Source organism: Staurois parvus, unplaced genomic scaffold (genome assembly GCF_062004578.1).
Source record: "Staurois parvus isolate SC_StPar_1 unplaced genomic scaffold, SC_StPar_1.0 ptg001748l, whole genome shotgun sequence".
NCBI lineage: Eukaryota > Metazoa > Chordata > Amphibia > Anura > Ranidae > Staurois > Staurois parvus.
The window spans coordinates 206,451-218,105 of NW_028319544.1; the positions used below are offsets into that span (position 1 = coordinate 206,451).

General features: G+C 49.7%; 1 long non-coding RNA gene across 1 annotated transcript; it reads right to left on the reverse strand.

The window, feature by feature from the left end:
- Positions 1–4,527: 4,527 nt before the first annotated feature.
- LOC149434521 (uncharacterized) lies at positions 4,528–11,312 on the reverse strand. Its single transcript, XR_016308659.1, has 2 exons — positions 8,557–11,312; positions 4,528–8,513 (listed from the first exon to the last, which is right to left on the reverse strand). It is a non-coding gene; the product is annotated as an uncharacterized LOC149434521 (long non-coding RNA).
- Between the last annotated feature and the right edge of the window lie 343 nt (positions 11,313–11,655).

An 11,655-nucleotide genomic window follows, 5' to 3' on the forward strand; every position in this document is an offset into this window, starting at 1 on the left:
CCTCTCACAGCACTCTCTCACAAGAGCAGGGAATGAACGCCCCGCTCAGGTCCTGCTTTGGTCTTTTATCGCTGGCAACAAGCCCTGCCCCCTCATTCCGGCCAGGCTCAGGGAGTGCGGCCTTTGTCTTCGGCGGGCGCAGAGCGCAGGAACCTTGGGGCCGCGCTGTGCCCGCCGAGACAAGGGGAGGGGGGTGCGCGGAGACACCCAGGTGGCCTGCATGTGGGGAATCCACATGCAGGCACAGCGGGGTGGCAGACTCCTAGGTGCCCGGCCGAGGACAGGTGCGAACCTCACTGCAGGGGGCAGATCTTGGCACCCAGCACACCACTTTGTGTTGGCTATGTGCGGGCGCAGGGCCATGCAAAGGGGAAGAAGGGGGAAGAGAGGGAGTGACCGTGACAGCCATTCTGTCCAGCTATCTCCTACTCTGCTTTTGAACGATCCCTAAAAACTCATTGCTTCAGAGAAGCCTATCCGACTTCCACCTAACAAAAGAACATTTATTTCCTCTATTGGCTCACCCTCACAGCTATTACCTTTTAGTGTGTAAGTGTCACATAGCTGGTGTGAGAGGCCAATGGAGAGAGGGCTTCCCGTGCGGCTAAGTTCCAGACTCCCGCGAGAGTGGGACAGCAGGAGTCAGGCCCAAAGTGGCACAGGTCGCCTGTAGGAGTGCTGGTTGGTGGTCCACCCAGGAGCACAGTTGATGCACTGAGATGAGGTCTGCAGATAGGGGACTCCTGTGCGAGGTATGCAAGCCCTTCCGGGGAACAGAGGATTACTGGATAGCTGGTTCAAAGCCAAGTTCTGGTACCGGGTGGAGATCAGAGCAGAAGTCAGATGAGATAGCTAAGGTCATACACAGAGGAGCAAGAGAGAATATCCGTTAGCCAAGCCGAGGTCAGGTCAGGGTTTAAGCAGAGAAAACAGGTCCAGGAGCAAGGCAAGTCAGTAACAGGAAATCACAGATCAAAGTAGCACAGGAACAGGAGATCACACATCACAGGAACAGGAGATCACACATCACAGGAAATCACACATCACAGGAACAGGAGATCACAGATCAAAGTAGCACAGGAACAGGAGATCACACATCACAGGAACAGGAGATCACAGGAACAGGAGATCACAGATCATAGTAGCACTGGAACAGGAAATCACAGATAACAGGAAATCACAGATCACAATAGCACTGAAACAGGAAATCACAGATAACAGGAGATCACAGTAGCACTGGAACAGGAGATCACAGTAGCACTGGAACAGGAAATCACAGATCACAGATAACAGGAAATCACAGATCACAGTAGCACTGGAACAGGAGATCACAGATAACAGGAAATCACAGATCACAGTAGCACTGGAACAGGAAATCACAGATCACAGTAGCACTGGAACAGGAAATCACAGATCACAGTAGCACTGGAACAGGAAATCACAGATCACAGTAGCCCTGGAACAGGAAATCACAGATCACAGTAGCACAGGAATGTACCGGGGAGCCGGAGATCAACCAGCACCTGAGAGTAGTGCAGGGCTTCCTTATAAAAGCCGTTTGGCGCCAAATTTGAGCCGATGTGAACTTCTGCAGCCATGCAAGGTACTGGCAGGGGTGCCAGGTCTCCTAACACCTCTGCCGAGGACGGAGCCCTGACAGTAAGCTCTTATGCACAGGGCGCTCCAAACCCTCTTGTTCTAAACTGTACTGCAACTGTACTGTCTACCTTTACTAAGCTCCGCCCAAACTGCTAATGCTACATAAATACTGTAGATGTAGTGTCTGCATCATTTTTTTTTTTGTTTTATTTCAGCTGCTGATCTTGCCAATAACCAGGGGCGGACGGACAACTCATGGGGCCCCCTACTGACCCCGGGCAGTGCCCGAGTTTCCAAATGGTCAGTCTGCCCCTGCCAATAACAGTTCCCGTCCTTGGGTGACAAACACTCACTGTACTGTATCAATGGAAAAGCACCGTGGTCGCCCCAGCACAAGGCTACAATGGCCTCCATAACAGATAGAAATCAGCACGTCCATACAGACAGGAGAGAGACCTACGTTTACACACATCTCTCCCCTCTCAGCTTCACCAACGATCACCAAGTCCGGCCCGAGACCCAGTGATTGACATCCTCAGGAACCAATTGTAGCGTGGGTAGGGCAGCGCATGCACACCCTACCCAGACATGCAAAATTACGTACATTTATGTGATTTTGCACAGCGCAGCCACCCTGGAGCAGTACATCTGCTATGGGCCGGTCGTTAAGTAGTTATACACATACAGTACCTCCTAGAAGTGAGTCCACCCCTCACATTTTTGTAAATATTTGATTCTATCTTTTCATGTGACAACACTGAAGAAATGACACTTTGCTACAATGTGACGTAGTCAGTGTACAGCTTGTATAACATGTACATTTGCTGTCCCCTCAAAATAACAACACACCGCCATTAATGTCTAAACCGCTGGCAACAAAAGTGAGTACACCCCTAAGTGACAAGGTCCTAATTGGGCACAAAGTGTCAATATTTTGTGTGGCCGCCATTATTTTCCAGCACTGCCTTAACCCTCTTGGGTATGGAGTTCACCAGAGCTTCACAGGTTGCCACTGGAGTCCTCTTCCACTCCTCCATGACATCATCATGGAGCTGGTGGATGTTAGAGACCTTGCGCTCCTCCACCTTCTGTTTGAGGATGCCCCACAGATGCTCAATAGGGTTCAGGTCTGGAGACATGCTTGGCCAGTCCATCACCTTTACCCTCAGCTTCTTTAGCAAGGCAGTGGTGGTCTTGGAGGTGTGTTTGGGGTCATTATGTTGGAATACTGCCCTGTGACCCAGTCTCCGAAGGGAGGGGATCATGCTCTGCTTCAGTATGTCACAGTACATGTTGGCATTCATGGTTCCCTCAATGAACTGTAGCTACCCAGTGACAGCAGCCCCAGACCATGAAACTCCCACCACCATGCTCGACTGTAGGCAAGACACACTTGTCTTTGTACGCACCTGGTTGCCGCCACACACACATGACACCATCTGAACCTAATCAGTTGATCTTGGTGTCATCAGACTACAGGACATGGTTCTAGTAATCCATGTCCTTAATCTGCTTGTCTTCAGCAAACTGTTTGCAGCTTTCTTGGTCATCATCTTTAGAAGAGGCTTCCTTCTGGGACGACAGCCATGCCAACCAATCTGATGCAGTGTGCGGCGTATGGTCTGAGCACTGACAGGCTGACCCCCCACCCCTACAACCTCTGCAGCAATGCTGGCAGCACTCATACGTCTATTTCCCAAAGACAACCTCTGGATATGACGCTGAGCACGTGCACTCAACTTCTTTGGTGGACCATGGCGAGGCCTGTTCTGAGGGGAACCTCTCCTGTTACACCGCTGTATGGTCTTGGCCGCCGTGCTGCAGCTCAGATTCAGGGTCTTGGCAATCTTCTTATAGCCTAGGCCAGTGGTCGGCAAGCCGCGGCTCTTTACACGCTTTAATGCGGCTCTTGTGTGCCGGGCGCCCGCTCCCCTCCCTCCTCTCGGGCGGCAGGGACTCTGCAGCGTGATCCAAAAAAAAAAAACAGCCAGGGCAGCGCGCTCAAATGCAATGATTGGCCAGTCTTGCTGCCACTCACATCCTGATAGCCAGTGATTGGCTGTCAGGATGTGTGTAGGCAGGGCAGCGTGACGAACGTGAGAGGAGCTAGGCTCCTCTCACAGTCCGCCCTGAAGACCGGAACACGGCGAGAGGAACGCGCGGAGCAAAGGTAAGTGAATTGACACAGGGGGGACTTGGCTTACTACTTACTTACTACTACTATATGAGGGATGAATTACTATAGGGGGGGATGAATTACTATAAAAACTTATTGAAACTAAAAACAGTGTACCATCCTATGTATTTTCAGTTTTAAAAATGTGGCTCTCAAAATAAATTTCAATCGTGGTTTTGGCGAGATTTGGCTCAGTTGAAAAAAAAAGGTTGCCCACCACTGGCCTAGGCCATCTTTATTTAGAGCAACAATTATTTTTTTTCAGCTCCTCAGAGTTCTTTGCCATGAGGTGCCATGTTGAACTTCCAGTGACCAGTATGAGAGTGAGAGCAATAATACCAAATGTAACCCACCCGCTCCCCATTCACAGCTGACACCTTGTAACACCAACGAGTCACATGACCCCAGGGAGGGAAAATGGCTAATTGGGCCCAATTTGGACCTTGTCACTTAGGGGTGGAGTCACTTTTGTTGCCAGCGGTTTAGACATTAATGGCGGTGTGTTGAGTTATTTTGAGGGGACAGCAAATTTCCATGTTATACAAGTTATACACTGACTACGTCACATTGTAGCAAAGTATCATTTCTTCAGTGTTGTCACATGAAAAGATAGAATACAATATTGACAAAAATGTGAGGGGTGGACTCACTTCTGGGATACTGTCCATAAACCCGCATGCGCCTTAGGGCACAAAGATTGTTGTCCTTCGCAATCTCGAATGCACACAAAGTCCATTATGAAACAACAGAAACCAAGTATAGTATGTTTTATTGAGTAAAATAAAGGGAGAAACAGGAAATAAAACCACAGTAAAATATTGCTTTTATGGAGTAATGCATTACCTTTTTCTAGACATTTTCATTAAATATCACTCTTGTTTAGGACACTTCGATAATGTCCTGCAAGCTGTCACAACAATATTTAGAGTCAACAATCTATACATCACAGTTATATCACCAGCTGCACATCCGGCAGCCGGAGGACTTCATAGTGAAGAAAGCAGTCATATCACTAGGTAACAGGAAGGAGATGATGAAGAAGAGGAGGAAGGAGGAGGGAGGAAGGAGGAGGGAGGAAGGAGGAGGGAGGAAGGAGGAAGAAGAGGAAGGAGGAAGAAGAGGAAGAAGAAGAAGAAGAAGAAGAAGGATCTAAAAAAACAGACATCCTTACTTGATACGTCTAACTTCACACCGAAAAAAGGAGCGTCTGGGCAAAAAAAAAAATTGAATATAAAATCAGTATATCTTTGCAAAACATACACATTCCCTGTGGTTTATCCCTTTCAGAAATGCCCCAAAGTACAGAAAAGCAGAACGCTCCTGTAGTGAGCCAGCGACGATGCCTCTGCTGTTGAAATGCCCAGCAGGAGGTGTCAGCCCTGCTCAAGTCTCCCTTGCTGAACTACAGAACACATTTCCCTCTCCTCCTTTTTTATAAGGGGGTGTTCTGGTACAGCAAGGGAGAACTCTACCAGGGCTGACAACACTGCTTGGGATTTCAGAACAGCAAAGGCAGAGTTTTCATCAGGGGCGGACTGACCATTTGGAAACTCGGGCAAAGCCCAAGGGCCCGGGGTCAGTAGGGGGCCCCATGAGATGCCCCTGGTATCTTTTTCATAGGCTTGTTTGAGTTTGGGCAAGGACACAGGGGTTCCATGATCCCCTATTGCCTGGGGGCCCCATGAGTTGTCAGTCCGCCCCTGGTTGTCATCCTACAATAGAAATGAGCAGCTCACTGGATTTCTGGCAGATCAATACTTTTTTTTTTCTGCAATTGCAATTTAAAGTGAAACAGTGTGGAAAATGAGTGTATCGTAGAGACGTACTGATTTTTGGGGTTTTTTTTTTGCTCACACACACACTTGTTGGCCTTTTTTGAAAGTTTTGGGACAACTTCAAATGCATCACACTGTAGCAGCATTCTAATGATTAAGCAGTACATGGCTTTTTCAAAAGAAACATCAGGTGCATACACAACCAGAGTGGATGAAAAATCACAGGAGATCGTACATTTGGTTTCTATTTAAAGGATAGGCGCATTTTAAAACAAGAGGGATTATCTTTTTTTGATTCCCCCGCCATAGATGCATGCTTGCCTCCCATCAACAGCTGTGGTTCTGTGTTTGGTTACAACCGGGGGGCGCCCTCGCTGTTGCGTTACATCCGGGGGGCGCCCTCGCTGTTGCGTTACAACCGGGGGGCGCCCTCGCTGTTGCGTTACAACCGGGGGGCGCCCTCGCTGTTGCGTTACAACCGGGGGGCGCCCTCGCTGTTGCGTTACAACCGGGGGGCGCCCTCGCTGTTGCGTTACATCCGGGGGGCGCCCTCGCTGTTGCGTTACATCCGGGGGGCGCCCTCGCTGTTGCGTTACATCCGGGGGGCGCCCTCGCTGTTGTTACATCCGGGGGGCGCCCTCGCTGTTGTTACATCCGGGGGGGCCCCTCGCTGTTGTTACATCCGGGGGGGCCCCTCGCTGTTGTTACATCCGGGGGGGCCCCTCGCTGTTGTTACATCCAAGGGGGCCCCTCGCTGTTGTTACATCTAGATGGCCCCTGCCATTTATTTACATCCAGCAGATCTGCACATCAGTGTCCAATAAACTTACGGGGCTGTTTCCCCAGTTGGAGACAGAGACTGTCCATGGCAAGGATCTCCAAACTTTCTAGATAAAGGGCCAGTTTACTATCCTTCAGAATTTAGATGGGCTGGACTGTGGTCAGTTGGGGTAGAAAGTGCCCTGGCTTTAGCAAGCATGCCCCCTTCATTGGTGTCTGTGAGATTAGTGACGCACTGTTGGTGTCAGCGGCAGGAATTATGCCCCAATATTGGTGTCCGTGAGATTAGTGTCCCATGGTTGGTGTCAGGAATTATACCCCATCATTGGTGTCCATGAGAAGATTAGTGTCCCATGGTTGGTGTCAGTGGCAGAAATTATGCCCCAATATTGATGTCAGTAATTGTTTATGTCAGTGGGAAGAATAGTCCAGTGCCAAGAGCCAAGCAAAGGGCCAAATTCAGCTCTCAGCCCGCAGACCACTGGTCTCTGGGTACAAAAAGCACCATCCAACAGCTCAATGTGCATATATTATGAAGAACACCATCAACTCCTCCCAAGGCCACACCTTCTGATATGTTTCACCCCACCCCAGGGGCTTAGTTAGAGGTGGCCCATGGTGTCCTACGGCCTTCAATGCAGCTGTGTCCCCAGCCAGAGATAATCAGAAACTGTTCCATAGTCTACGGGGCCACAACGAACAGGCATGGCCAGGACAGAGACAACTTGTCCTGCTGGATGTAAACAAACAGCAGATATGTGGCCATTGGATGAAGATAAAAATACATCTGAGGAGGGTGGATTAGGTTAAATCCGGAAGAAGTGCATATTGTTTTAAAGAGCTCTTATCCTTTATAGGAAACCTCCATTTTAAATACCATCTGGGGAACAAATCGTTTAAATCACATAAACCTCGATAATTTGCCACCGACTTCGCCCATTGGATTGCAGGCCTGCTCGTCAATACCTACCTATCGTTCTACACCCCTTTTATCCCCATGGACTCTGGCGTCTGAGCTCCTACTAGCGTGGAGTGAGAAGATGGACAAGCAGCTTTGAAATATTCCGCAATATCCATGGGATAAGATAGATTAGGAGCAACCTCCTTCCCTAACACTGTTAGACACCCCTCCCTTCTGGTACTGGTGCCAGGTGGGGTCAACTGGACAGGAAGTGGTGGAAAATCTCTTCCATGGAGAAACCATAAACACCATTTCTAGTACTGTGGGAAAGGGGAAGAACCTGTAAGTCCTGGAGACCTCAAAACCATCTTAATGTTTTGGAGGCTAAAATTTCCCCAGTAGGGACACATAGTAGTAAAATTTTGCCAAAATTTCCAACCCATCATGCTGGGGAAAAAACAAATTGGCTAAAGTTAGGCTTTTAGTTTTTCCAATTCTCGCTCTAAAGCCAGCCAACACAACCCAACGATCCCATCTCTTCGATGGCCAGCTTGGCAGTGTGAGGACCTATGTAAACAATTCTCACAGTTTATTTGCAGTCAGGTCGGCCCTACCACCTCGTTGCCGCCTTAAGGAAATGGTGCAGATTGTAAGGTGTGGGCAGGCTTTTTGTAACATACTTACTATACCAAATGCAGATTTTTTTTTTTTATTTAAACAATACTCACGTAAAATATTTAGATGGTACTGACTGTAACTAAGACTATCCCATTTTCCATACATGGTCAAAGTCTCATTATATTCAGAGCACTTTATACGATCTATTCTCTGCTGAGCCCATCATTCTACCTTGAATAAAATGTATAAAACAAAGGACCTCTTAGACACTGTTACATGCTCATTCAGGGCACAGCGGCGGTCCTTGCTGATCGCCTACCGCCCAAGAAAGGTATACTTATGCAGGTGAAGGAGCACGCAGCTTACCTAGGGAGGCAGGAAGGAAGAGTAGATGAGGAAACAGAACAAGAACTTACCTACGGTGTACTTCTGCAATGGGGAGGTGATGAAGGAGCATATATGCGCACCTTAGGCAGGAATGCAGCCCAAGTAAGCTCTGTGCACCCCTCACCACCTCCCTGCTGCAGGAGAGCACCCCAAGTAAGCTCTGTGCTCCCTCACCACCTCCTTGCTTCAGGAGAGCACCCCAAGTAAGCTCTGTGCTCCCCCACCGCCTCCCTGCTGTAGGAGAGAACCCCATGTAAGCTCTGTGCTCCCTCACCGTCTCCCTGCTGCAGCCCATGTAAGCTCTGTGCACCCCTCACCGCCTCCCTGCTGCAGGAGAGCACCCCAAGTAAGCTCTGTGCTCCCTCACCGCCTCCCTGCTGCAGCCCAAGTAAGCTCTGTGCTCCCTCACCGCCTCCCTGCTACAGCCCAAGAAAGCTCTGTGCTCCCTCACCGCCTCCCTGCTACAGCCCAAGAAAGCTCTGTGCTCCCTCACCGCCTCCCTGTTACAGCCCAAGTTAGCTCTGTGCTCCCTCACTGCCTCCTGGATGCAGGACTGCAGCCCAAGTAAGCTCTGTGCACCCTCCCTGCAGCAGGAGAGCACCCCAAATAAGCTGTGTGTACCCTCCCCGCCTCGCCACTGCAGGAGTGTGCCCTAGGTAAGCTCTGTACTCCCTCACCACCTCCCTGCAGCAGGAGTGCACCCCACATAAGCTGTGTGTACCCTCACCACTGCAGGAGTGCACCCCACATAAGCTGTGTGTACCCCCACCACTGCAGGATTGCACCCCCTGTAAGCACTAGAAGGCCTGGTGATTGGCTGCTCAGGTTGAAAAGGGGAGGGGACAGAATATCAAAAGGTAAAGGAAAGCCCCGCTCAGAGCAAGAGGAAGGGTTCTGATGGAGCCATCCAGAAGCCATGTTACTTTACCTAGAATGGGCAAGATGCCAGTGTCTCCAAGCACAAAAATTGGATCGCTCTATAGCAACTGTAGAACAGATATGAAAAAAAAAAAGGGAAAAAAAAAGAAAAAACCACAAGAACAAAACACTTCAAAAAGTCATCCTGACAAGTGGTCATTGAGCTTGACCTTTCCATAACAAAGGATTAAAAGACTTTTACAAAAATAAAATTAACAGATGAAACAGGGTAACCGATGAAAAGATGAGGGTCGTTCACACCTCTCTTAGAAGTAAACAGGGGAACATGTTATTCGAGAAACATTCTTTCTGGGAAGGCAGGGTGCTATAAAAGGGACGTGGCTGAAAAGATGACATATAGATTCTTCATCGTGTCCCCGTCTGATGGCTTCGGCCAGGGCTCCTCCAGCGGGGAGGCGTTGAGGGAACACAGAGCTACCTTGGGGTGCTCTTCTGCAGCGGGGAGGAAGCACAGAGCTACCCTAGGGTGCTCTCCTGCAGCGGGGAGGAAGCACAGAGCTACCCTGGGGTGCTCTCCTGCAGCAGGGAGGAAGCACAGAGCTACCCTGGGGTGCTCTCCTGCAGCAGGGAGGAAGCACAGAGCTACCTTGGGGTGCTCTCCTGCAGCAGGGAGGAAGCACAGAGCTACCCTGGGGTGCTCTCCTGCAGCGGGGAGGAAGCACAGAGCTACCTTGGGGTGCTCTCCTGCAATAGGGAGGTGGTGAAGGAGCATATATGTACACCCTAGGCAAGAGTGCAGCCCATGTAAGCTCTGTGCTCCTTCACTGCCTCCCTGCTGCTGGAGTGCACCCCAAGTTAGCTCTGTGCTCCCTCTCCACTGCAGGAAAGCACCCCAAGGTAGCTCTGTGCTCACTCACCGCCTCCCTGCTTCAGGAGAGCACCCCCCAATAAGCTGTGTGTACCCTCACCACCTCTCCACTGCAGGAGTGTGCCCCAAGTTAGCTCTGTGCTCCTTCACCACTGCAGGGGTGCGCCCTAAAAATGCTGTGTGTACCCTCACCACTGCAAGAGTGCTCCCCAAGTTAGCTCTGTGCTCCCTCTCCACTGCAGGAAAGCACCCCAAGGTAGCTCTGTGCTCACCCACCGCCTCCCTGCTTCAGGAGAGCACCCCCCAATAAGCTGTGTGTACCCTCACCACCTCTCCGCTGCAGGAGTGTGCCCCAAGTTAGCTCTGTGCTCCCTCACCGCCTTCCCCACTGCAGGAATGCACCCTAAAAATGCTGTGTGTACCCTCACCACCTCTCCGCTGCAGGAGTGCTCCCAAAGTTAGCTCTGTGCTCCCTTCCCCACTGCAGGAAAGCACCCTAGGTAAGTCCTGTGCCCCCTCCCCACTGCAGGAAAGCACCCCAAGGTAGCTCTGTGCTAACTCGCCGCCTCCCTGCTACAGGAGAGCACCCCCAAACAAGCTGTGTGTACCCTCACTGCCTCCCCACTGCAGGAGTGCTCCCCAAGTTAGCTCTGTGCTCCCTTCCCCACTGCAGGAAAGCACCCTAGGTAAGTCCTGTGCTCCCTCCCCAATGCAGGAGAGCACCCCAATAAGGTCTATAAGGCCTGGTGATTGGCTGCTCAGGGGAAAAGGACAGAACATTAAAAGGGTAAAAGGAAAGCCCCGCTCAGAAGAAGAGGAAGGGTTCTGATGGAGCCATCCAGAAGCCATGTTACTTAGAATGGGCAAGACGCCAGTGTCTCCAAGCACAAAAATGGAATCCTTCTATAGCAACTGTAGAACAGATATGAAAAACAAAAAAACCACAACAAGAACAAAACACTTCAAAAAGTCATCCTGACAAGTGGTCATTTAGCTTGACCTTTCCATACCAGAGGATTAAAAACACTTTTACAAAAATAAAAATTATGGATGGCCTCCACATGTTCCCTGAATAACTAGCGGGCTTGGAGCCCATCAGCAAAAAATAAATACCACCCCCATGGCCCCGACTGAAAGGAATGGGTAACCGATGAAAAGATGAGGGTCGTTCACACCTCTCTTATAAGTAAACAGGGGAACATGTTATTCGAGAAACATTTTTTCCGGGAAGTCAAGGTGCTATAAAGGGACGTGGCTGAAGAGATAAGATACAGATTCTCCGTTGTGTGTCCGTCTGATGGCTTCGGCCAGGATCATAGAGATATCGATGACCTGGTGGAGGGAAAAAAAAAAAAAAAAAAAGTCATACAAAATCATCATCTTAGGTCTCTCAAAGTTGATTTGAACACAAAATCAAAGATTTGCCATCTTATGAGGAACATCTAGAAATTATTAGGTTCAAAAAGGAGCTTTTTTTTTGGTCGGAACCCAGATCTAGATTAGCACCATAGGACCAAACCCCTCAGTCTGCAGTTGACCACCACATCCTTGATCCAGAAATTATGCATACCGAAATTATATTTGGTCTTATATTCCTCCTGAGAAAGAACTGTACCTCCAAGTGCCTAGGCCAGCCATTCTCAACCTGGGGCCCTTCAATGGTTTCTAGGGG